This window comes from Microcebus murinus, chromosome X, assembly GCF_040939455.1.
Source record: "Microcebus murinus isolate Inina chromosome X, M.murinus_Inina_mat1.0, whole genome shotgun sequence".
NCBI classification, from domain to species: Eukaryota; Metazoa; Chordata; class Mammalia; order Primates; family Cheirogaleidae; genus Microcebus; species Microcebus murinus.
Window position 1 is genome coordinate 121,174,139 of NC_134136.1, and position 10,978 is coordinate 121,185,116.

Consider the following 10,978-nt stretch of genomic DNA (forward strand, 5'->3'; position numbering starts at 1 on the left):
TGGTCTTTTCTGCTAATTCAAACATCTTTAATAGTTCTGAGTCAGTTTTGATTGATTGATTATTCTTATAGGTCATGTTTTCCTGCAAAGGCATTCCTGGTAATCATTGCTTGGATCCCAGATGTTGTGCATTTTACCTTATTGGTTGCTGGATATTTTTATATTCCAATAAATCATCTGATACTAGCTTGCTTTCTTGCTTTCTCTCTCTCTCTCTTTCAGTAACAGATAAAATTGTATGTATTTATCATGCAGAACATGTTTTGAAGTACAGTCATGCGTTGCATAAGGATATTTAAGTCAATGATGGACTGCATATATGACAGTGATCCCATAAGATTTTTAAACTTTCTTTCTTTCTTTTTTTTTTTTTTTTTTTGAGACAGAGTCTCACTTTGTTATCCAGGCTAGAGTGAATGCCGTGGCGTCAGCCTAGCTCACAGTAACCTCAATGTCCTGGGCTCAAGCGATCCTCCTGCCTCAGCCTCCCAAGTAGCTGGGACTACAGGCATGCACCACCATGCCCGGCTAATTTATATATATATATATATATATATATATATATATATATATATATATATATATCAGTTAGCCAATTAATTTCTTTCTATTTATAGTAGAGACGGGGTCTCGCTCTTGCCCAGGCTGGTTTTGAACTCCTGACCTCGAGCAATCCGCCCGCCTCGACCTCCCAGAGAGCTAGGATTACAGGCGTGAGCCACCGCCCGCACCGGGCCTCATAAGATTTTAATGGAACTGAAAGATTCCTATCGACTAGTGATTTGTGTTACAATTGCCTACAGTATTCAGTATAGTAACATGCTGTACAGGTTTGTAGCCTAGAAGCAACAGGCTGTACCATACAACCTACATATGTAGTAGACTGTAGTATCTAGATTTGTATAAGTACATCACTCTATGATGTTCACACTATGACAGAATCACCTAATGCATTTCTCAGAATGTATCCCTGTAGTTAAGCACTGCATGACTGTATATATACATTGTGGAATGACTAAATATAACTAATTAACATATCCATTACCTTACATAGTTATCATTTTTGTGGTGAGAGCACTACATCCACTCTCAGCATTTTTCAAGAATACACTATAGTCATCATGTTGTACAATAGAGCTCTTGAACTTACTCCTCCTATCTAACTGAAATTTTGTATCCTTTGACCAACATCTCCCCAACCTCCCCGCCAACCATCCCAGCCCCTGGTAACCACTATTCTACTCCCTTCTACTTTGTACTTCTCTAAGATCAACTTTTTTTAGATTTCACATATGAGTGAGTTCATGAAGCATTTTTCTTTCTGTGCCTGGCTAATTTCACTTATTTCATCTCCAGGTTCATCCATTGTCTTAGTCTATTTTCTGTTTTCTGTAACAGAATACCTGAAACTGAGGAATTTATAAAGAAAAGGAATTTATTTCTTACACTTTGTGCACTGAGAAGTCCAAGGTCAAGGGGCTACATCTGGTGGTAGCCTTCTTGCTGGTGGGAATTCTGCAGAGTCTTGGGACAGCTCAGGGTATCACATGGCAAGGGCCGAGCATACTAACATGCTAGCTCAGGTCACTCTTCCTCTTATAAAGCCACCAGTTCTCGTCTCATGGTAACCCATTAATCCATAAATAGGTTAATCCATTCCTGAGGGCAGAGCCCTTATGATCCAGTCACTTCTTAAAGGCTCCACTTCTTAATACTGTCACATTGGAGATTAAGTTTCAACATGAGTTTTGGAGGGAACAGTCAAACCACAGCATCCATGTTGTCACAATTGATAGGATTTCCCCTTTTTATGGCTGCATAATATTCCATCGTGAATATATACCACAGTTTCTTCATTCATCCATTGATGGACACTTAGGTTGATTCCATATCTTGGCTATTGTGAGTAGTGCTGCAATAAACATGAGAGTGCAAATATCTTTTCAATATGCCGATTTCCCTTTTTTTGGATATATACCTAGCAGTGAGATTGCTTGGTCATATGGTAGTTCTAATTTTAGTTTTTTGAGGAATCTCCATAGTGGCTGTACTAATTTACATTTCTACCAACAGTGTGCAAGGGTTCCCTTTTCTCCAAATCTTTGTCAACATTTATTATCTTTTGTCTTTCCAATAATAGCAATTCTAATAGGTGTGAGATAATATCTCATTGTGGTTATAATTTGAATTTTCCTAATGATTACTGATGTTGAATTTTTTTTTTCATATACCTGTTGGCCATTTGTAAGTCTTCTTTTGAGAAATATCTCTTCAGGTTCTTTGCCCATTTTTAAATCTGGTATTTTATTGCTATTGAGTTGTTTGTGTTCCTTATATGTTAATATTTTGGATATTAACCCTTTGTCAGATGTACGGTTTGCAAATATTTGCAGACTATCCCATTCTGTGGGTTGTCTCTTCACTCTGTTGATTATTTCCCTTGCTGTGCAGAAGCTTTCTAGTTTCATAAAATCATTTGTCTATTTTTACTTTTGTTGCCTGTGCTTTTGGGGTCCTATCCAAAAAATCATTGTGCCCAGACCCATGTCATGGAGCTTTTCCCCTATGTTTTATTCTACTAGTTTCATAGTTTCAGGTCTTACATTTAAGTGTTTTTTCTTTTTTTCAGACAGAGTCTCGCATTGTTGCCCAGGCTAGAGTGAGTGCCATGGCATCAGCCTAGCTCACAGCAACCTCAAACTCCTGGGCTCAAGCAATCCTGCTGCCTCAGCCTCCCGAGTAGCTGGGACTACAGGCATGCGCCACCATGCCCGGCTAATTTTTTCTATATATATTAGTTGGCCAATTAATTTCTTTCTATTTATAGTAGAGACGGGGTCTTGCTCTTGCTCAGGCTGGTTTTGAACTCCTGACCTTGAGCAATCTGCCGGCCTCGGCCTCCCAGAGTGCTAGGATTACAGGCATGAGCCACCGCACCCGGCCGAGCATCTCATTTTATTAGAAACAGTTTGACCCTTTCAGATCTTGCTTTTATGATTTTTTAAGCAGTTGCAAAGAAGTAGTTAATCTAGGGCTAATTATTCCCCTTACTGAGGCAAGACTTTGAGTTCTCTATCCAATGACCTGCGAATTATTGTCCCTACCCGTGGGACCTTCTGTTACTCGCGGGGGTCAAGGGGGACCTTGCCTTAAAGAGATGAGCGAGAGAAAGGAACGAGACCAAGCAAATGGTTGTCAAGGTCTGCTTTACTTAGATTCTTAGTAGGTTTTATAAGCATACAGAAACAAGGAAGTAGAAACAAAAAATAGAGTGTTGACGATGAGGCTTGGGTCTGGGTTAATCAGCCCCAATCAGCGTCTTATCGGTATCCTGTTTTTGACTGGTTACTCATCTCCAACCTGGCAGGTGGTCAGGAACAATTGCAGTCAGCACACCCTGGAGCATCCCGTGGTCAGCACGTCATGGACTGCATTCTTCTCGGAGCTATAGCTGGAATTTTCCAGGGCGAAGTCCGTGTGTAGGACGAGTCATAGGGGAGTTGAGGGTCTTTGAGGGTCCTTGCCTCTAACAAATTATGAGTATTTCCAGTTTGGCTGGTGGGAGCAGGCACTGTTTGTTGCCCACTCTGTGTGAATGCCAAACACTATTCCCTATAATCTTTTTGGTTGGTTCCTGTCCCAGCTTCAGGTAGTTTCCTCACACACGTGCAATAATTGATACTCTGGAAAGACCCCTGCCTAGGGTTCTCTCTGTCAGCAGCTCTCCTCTCTGGTTCTCTATCCTATGAACTCCAGCTGTGCTGGTCTCCATTGACTCTCAGCTCTGTCTCCTCAACTTGGGGAGTCTGCTGGGCTCTGCATGGGTTCTCCTCCCTGAGAAGTGGCCTGGAAAACCCATCAAGGTCATAAGCTGGGGAATTCCTAGGGCTCACCTTGTTTGCTTATACTGTCCTTCATTTTCTGATGTCCATTGTTTTGAACACTATTGTTGCATGTATTTTATCTGGTTCTATTGTTGTTTCAAACAGGAAGGTAAGTCTTGTCCCTATTGCTCCATCTTTGCTAGAAGCAGAAGTGCTTTCTCAAAACGTATTCTTTTTGAGACAGGGTCTAGCTCTGCCACTGCTAGAATACAGTAGTGAGATCATGGCTCACTGCAACCTTAAACTCCTGGGTTCAAGCAATTCTCCCTCCTCAGCCTCCTGAGTAGCTAGGACTACAGGTGTGCCACCACACATGGCTAAGTGTTTTATTTTTAGAAATGGTGTCTTGCTATGTTGCCCGGGATGGTATCAAACTCCTGGACTTAAAGTGATCCTCCTGCCTCAGCCTCCCAAAGTGCTGAGATTACAGGCATGAGCCACCATGCTTGGCCTTCCCTCAACTTTTAAAAATGTACTTTGCTCTTCTTTTGCTTACTTCTTGAGATGGAGCCTTACTTCAAGTAATTGTTCAAACTTTTTGCTTTGATATATTTGTAATTCTAGATACTAAAAGACAGAAATATGGATTGTAAAAATTCCATATACATAGATTTATTACCTTTAACACTATTTGATTTTTAAAATTAAATCCAAAAAAGATAATATATTTGTGAAATGCTTACAGTTTTTTGTGTCATCAAAGCCCTCATCATTTCCCTAGCAAGCAGACTCAGAAAAAAAAAAAAGCCCTCATCATTAAAAATGTTTCCTTAACAGATGGACAAAAGTGGGTATCAACATGGGTATCTATATGTTTTTTTTAAACTTTTTTATATTGCACCTTTTAAAAACTTGTACATTCTTTTAGTGTAATAAGGAGATAGGAGAGAGAGAGAAATATGAAAATTCAAAAAAGATGAAGGCAGAAGAAAAAAAGGAGAAGGGGGAACGCAAAAGTAGCGACAGTGAGTAGCACATCAACAAGGTTTCTAGGCCAGGAGCGGTGGCTCACGCCTGTAATCCTAGCACTCTGGGAGGCCGAGGCGGGTGGATTGCTTGAGGTCAGGAGTTTGAAACCAGCCTGAGCAAGAGCCAGACCTGTCTCTACTATAAATAGAAAGAAATTAATTGGCCAACTAATATATATAGAAAAAATTAGCCGGGCATGGTGGTGCATGCCTGTAGTCCCAACTACTTGGGAGGCTGAGGCAGCAAGATTGCTTGAGCCCAGGAGTTTGAGGTTGCTGTGAGCTAGGCTGATGCCACAGCACTCACTCTAGCCTGGGCAACAAAGTGAGACTCTGTCTCAAAAAAAAAACAAAAAAAAAAAAAACAAGGTTTACAGAAATAGCATGTTTCTGGATCTTTAGTTACTGTTTCCATAGAATGCAGTGTATGGCATGGTCATGGTCTACATGCATTTGCCATCCACCCCACTGAACTGGTCACTGCCTTAGCTGCTCTATAAAATGGTAAAAAAAAAAAAAAAAAAAAAAAAAAAAAAAAAAAGGATGTAAAAACACTATAGAAAAAAACTGTCAATGTAACTTTTTGGTACTGTTAATAATGAACAGGCCAAACGTGGTGGCTCACCCTTGTAATCCTAGCACTTTGGGAGGCCGAGGCGGGCGGATTGCTCGAGGTCAGGAGTTTGAAACCAGCCTGAGCGAGACCCCGTCTCTACTAAAAATAGAAAGAAATTAATTGACCAACTAAAATATATATATACAAAAAATTAACTGGTCATGGTGGTGCATGCCTGTAGTCCCAGCTACTTGGGAGGCTGAGGCAAGAGGATCACTTTAGCCCAGGACATTGAGGTTGCTGTGAGCTAGGCTGACGCCACGGCACTCACTCTAGCCTGGGCAACAAAGTGAGACTCTGTCTCAAAAAAAAAATAAACAGTTTCTGGGCCAGGTGTGGTGGCTCACGCCTGTAATCCTAGCACTCTGGGAGGCCGAGGCGGGAGGATCGAGACCCCATCTCTACCATAAATGGAAAGAAATCGGCAGGGCATGGTGGCTCACGCCTGTAATCCTAGCACTCTGGGAGGCCGAGGCAGGCGGATTGCTCCAGGTCAGGAGTTTGAAACCGGCCTGAGCAAGAGCGAGACCCCGTCTCTACTATAAATAGAAAGAAATTAATTGGCCAACTAATATATATAGAAAAAATTAGCTGGGCATGGTGGTGCATGCCTGTATCCCAGCTACTTGGGGAGGCTGAGGCAGGAGGATTGCTTGAGCCCAGGAGTTTGAGGTTGTTGTGAGCTAGGCTGACGCCACGGCACTCACTCTAGCCTGGACAACAAAGGGAGACTCTGTCTCAAAAAAAATAAAGAAAGAAAGAAAGAAATTGGCCAACTAAAAATATATATACAAAAATTACCCAGGCATGGTGGCACAAAACTGTAGTCCCAGCTACTTGGGAGGCTGAGGCGGAAGGATTGCTTGAGCCCAGGAGTTTGAGGTTGCTGTGAGCTAGGCTGATGCCTCAGCACTCTAGCTCCGGCAACAGAGTGAGACTCTGTCTCAAAAAAATTTAAAAAAAGGGCCGGGTGAGGTGGCTCATGCCTGTAATCCTAGCTCTCCGGGAGGCTGAGGCGGGCGGATTGCTCGAGGTCAGGAGTTCGAAACCAGCCTGAGCAAGAGCGAGACCCTGTCTCTACTATAAATAGAAAGAAATTAATTGGCCAACTAATATATATAGAAAAAATTAGCCAGACATGGTGGCACATGCCTGTAGTCCCAGCTACTCGGGAGGCTGAGGCAGCAGGATTGCTTGAGCCCAGGAGATTGAGGTTGCTGTGAGCTAGGCTGACGCCATGGCACTCACTCTAGCCTAGGCAACAAAGCGAGACTCTGTCTCAAAAAAAAAAAAGGAAAAGTATTCCTATTTTTCAAAGCGGTGAGCCATGTTGGTAGGGTCAACTCTTTAGAAATCAGTTAATTATTTGTGTGTGTGTGCATGTGCCTGTTTATTATTTAAATTTAATCCTAATATCATACTAACAATAGTGAAGTTCTCTAAGTTGGACCTACAAAGCTGAAAGCTTTTGAGTTATAAATAACCGATATGTACTATAAACCACTTTTTAAAATCTTAATTTGATTAGGAAAAAAGGACAACTTCAAAGGCCTCAAATTCAGCATCATTGAAAAACAAATTCTGAAAAAACACCAATGGCTTCCTTATTACTTCTCTTTATGGACAATTAATTGGTCTGCAATGTGAAAAAAAAGAAAAGAAAGAAATTAATTGGCCAACTAATAATATATAGAAAAAATTAGCCAGGCATGGTGGCACATGCCTGTAGTCCCAGCTACCTGAGAGGCTGAGGCAGGAGGATCGCTTGAGCCCAGGAGTTTGAGGTTGTTGTGAGCTAGGCTGACACCAGAGCACTGTAGCCCAGGCAACAGAGAGAAACTCTGTCTCAAAAAAAAAAAAAAAAAAAAGGAAGAAAGAAAGAAAGAAAAAAGGATGAGTAGCTTGTACTTTAGCTTTAACTTGTCCTTTCTCTGCTTTTACAAGGATAGCAGCTGGACCACAAATGAAAATTTACAACTGGACAAAGAAGGAAGAGACAGAATATAAAAGCAACCTGCAATCTGAAAATGATGCAGATAAATCTGTCATTTCCAGTCACTAATTTTTTTTTTTTTAAGACAGAGTCTCACTTTGTTGCCCAGGCTAGAGTGAGTGCCATGGCATCAGCCTAGCTCACAGCAACCTCAAACTCCTGGGCTCAAGCAATCCTTCTGCCTAGGCCTCCCAAGTAGCTGGGACTACAGGCATGCGCCACCATGCCCGGCTAAATATTAGTTGGCCAATTAATTTCTTTCTATTTGTAGTAGAGACGGGGTGTCGCTCTTGCTCAGGCTGGTTTTGAACTCCTGACCTTGAGCAATCTGCTTACCTCAGCCTCCCAGAGTGCTAGGATTACAGGCGTTAGCCACCGAGCCCGTCCTCCAGTCACTAAATTGTATATTCACGTAAGACAGTAATCTTGGTACTGCTCCACTAGCATTAGTAAGGTAAGTTCCCACCTTAGAGGAGCACTTACTATGTACTTTCAGGATCTCAGGGAAGTTTACCAGTGAATTATTTTGCTTTACCTCTTTCTGTTACAGCAAGTGTTACAGCAGGTGGTCCCGAGGACAAACTGAGTCATGGAGAGTCAGAAAATCAAAGTTTATTTCACTGGTGGGCTCAGAGGGGTCTCGCCACCAAATTCTGAGAACCATCTACCCGATTTTTCCCACTTTTATTAAGTTGGGGTGATCCAAGGAATGGGGTGCCAGGTGTAGGTTAGTTGTTGTGAGGGGCAATAGGTTAATATTATGTTGATGCGCCAGGCAACAGATGCAGTGTTATGCTGATGCCAGGCATAGACTAGTTGATGGGCCAAGAAACAGGTTAGTGTTATGCTGATGTGGGTCTTCCGTGAGCGGTGGGGCTCTGCAGTGCCGGATGAGCCAAGTAATAGATTGGGGTTTCCCCTATCATTTCCACTTTGCTGTGGTGGGATTAATGCCATCCTAGTTTGGGAAGGGCTGGCCATCATAGGGTGGGCAAGGTGGCAGATGTTGCAGATTTGTGGGGATTGCTACTTTATCAGTGGTTCTGGCATGAGGTTTGAAAGTAACCAATTTAACAAAGCTGACTAACTTTCTCTAGGAATATTTTTTTCAAATTTCAGCTATTTGTGATAGCTCTTTGTCTTAACCCAGAATCAAAAAAGTAGAGGCTGTTATTCTGTTGCCCTAGTAGAGACAGACCATGGAACATCGCCTGCTTTGACGGCTACAATGTCATTCGTCTGTGTCCCCATTCCTATCTGTGAAACATTTTGAAGACTCCCAAAACGGAACCAACAACCACAGGGCTGCCTCTCTGTTTTTACAGAACATAGAGACACAGAAATCTTAAGATTGTGCTGTTGTGGGAATAGTGTAGTGTTCAGGTGAAGTCATTTTTTTTTTATAAGAAAAGTTAAAGAAATTTATTTTGTGTATTTGGAGAATGAAGAGAGTTTATAATAGTCATATACCAAAGCTTAAATCTCTCCTGATGTTAAAATTCAGCAGAAGCCAGGTATAGTAGCTCATGCCTATAATCTAGCTATTTGGGAGGATGGAGTGGGAAAATCTCTTGAGTCCAGGAGTTTGAGACCAGGCTGGGCAACATAGTGAGACCCTGTCTCTTAAATAAATAACAAGCAAGCAGAAAGCTCCAACAGAAAATTGGATATAGGCCAGAGAACCACCCAGCAGAGTCATTCCCTTCACCAAGTAGACTACTTTTATGAGATTTACTGGATTAAATAGATGACAAGGAATTGTATTCAATGCATGTGTCATTTGTCGTTGACCACTTCTGAAGCCCTAGTCTTTGCAAAGAGATCTGAGCATGCGGGAAGAGTGTACACTGAATCCATAGCTGGCGTGTGTTCTCCAGGGAACTTTTTGAAGGAAGAACAGGCATCTTTATTTTCTTATTGGAATGCTGCAACATTTCTTCCTTTTGCCATAGTACCCTTCTAGCATCCTGCCTTCTCCCTTCCCCCGCTTTTCCTCCAGCAGTCTCCTAAGTAGAATTTGTGGCAAACATGTTTGGTTAGTTTTGTAAGTTACAATTTTATGAGTCTTCCCAAGAAATCAGGAGTTGTGTCTATTTTGGAAGTACAATTTTAAAAACCGCAGCAGTCACTTATTAATTTCACTGAAAGTATAGCTTCAAAAAGTGATATTTGAACTTTTAAAGCATTCAGATGATAAAATTAGAGATAATGGAACAATTCACGTTTCAGAGCTTGGTAATATACTCAAAATTGTGCTTTATGTGTGATAGACGTCAGCGTCAAATGTCACAAGACACTTCCTTCATCTGAAGTTAGCATTTGCCAGGTGTCTCTTCCATGCCACCCTGCTCTCAGGAAAAGGAGCACGCTTGAGTTCTAGTCAGACCCTGCCTGCTCCTGACTTCCACTTCTGGCCTTGTCCTCATTCTCTGCAGCTGTAAGAGGAATATGTTGAATGATGCTCTGAACAGAGAGCTCTTGCTGCTCTGAGTTTTCATGGTTTCAAGCACATGAATGAAATAACAGTGTAACCTAAATTTTATGCAGATGTATTGCTTGACTGTGTTTAGCCTGCGTGTGCTTAGCCTGTGTGTGCATGTGTTTGCAAGTGTGTTTAGTGTTCTCAGAAGAATGTAATTACAGTGAGCATATTCCCAAGCAATGATAAACAATAAAACTGGGTACAATATGGCCAACTGTCTCTATGGCAACCTCTGCTGACTATGTGTATGCACATATTTTACTCATTTTGGTAAATCACATTTTAAACTATAAATAATCTTATGTTCATGATCATGCATTTGTGATCATCAGTTATTTGTGACAATGGTGACTCTGCTATTGTTTCTGTTCCAGAATCTTATAAAAGCTGTGGAGGAGGAGGGTGGAGAAGATACCAGGAGAGATGACTCATTTTAAACTTTTCTAGAACAAACAGATGATTACTTCAGAAAAAGATGACTTTAGTGTCTACTCCTGCCCACAATCCCTACAAACCTTTTGTGGTGATGTAAAAATGCCCATCTGCGTTGATCCTGCCCTTCTGGCCCTGCGGTCAGGCTAGGGCTTCTGTGTGGGCTTCAGGGCACTTTGCATTTAAGTGAGTCTGGAGGAATCGTTTTGGTAAGAGGTTCAGATGTCTTATGCTTGTTGGGGACAACCATTTGAGGTCCTCGTTTGCTAACATCCCATCATGGGAATTTAGGAACTGCTACAGAGCATCTTCTTGAGCCTCATGAAACCAGAGGGCCATAGAAACCATTACCATAGCAAATCTGAGGCTCGTCAGGGTCACAGTTAAGAAAGTCAGCTACAGGGCCGGGCTCCCTGGCTCACCCCTATAATCCTAGCACTCTGGGAGGCCAGGCAGGCGGATTGCTCAAGGTCAGGAGTTTGAAACTAGCCTGAGCAAGAGCGAGACCCTGTCTCTACTATAAATAGAAAGAAATTAATTGGCCAACTAATATATGTAGAAAGAATTAGCCAGGCATGGTGGCGTATGCCTGTAGTCCCAGCT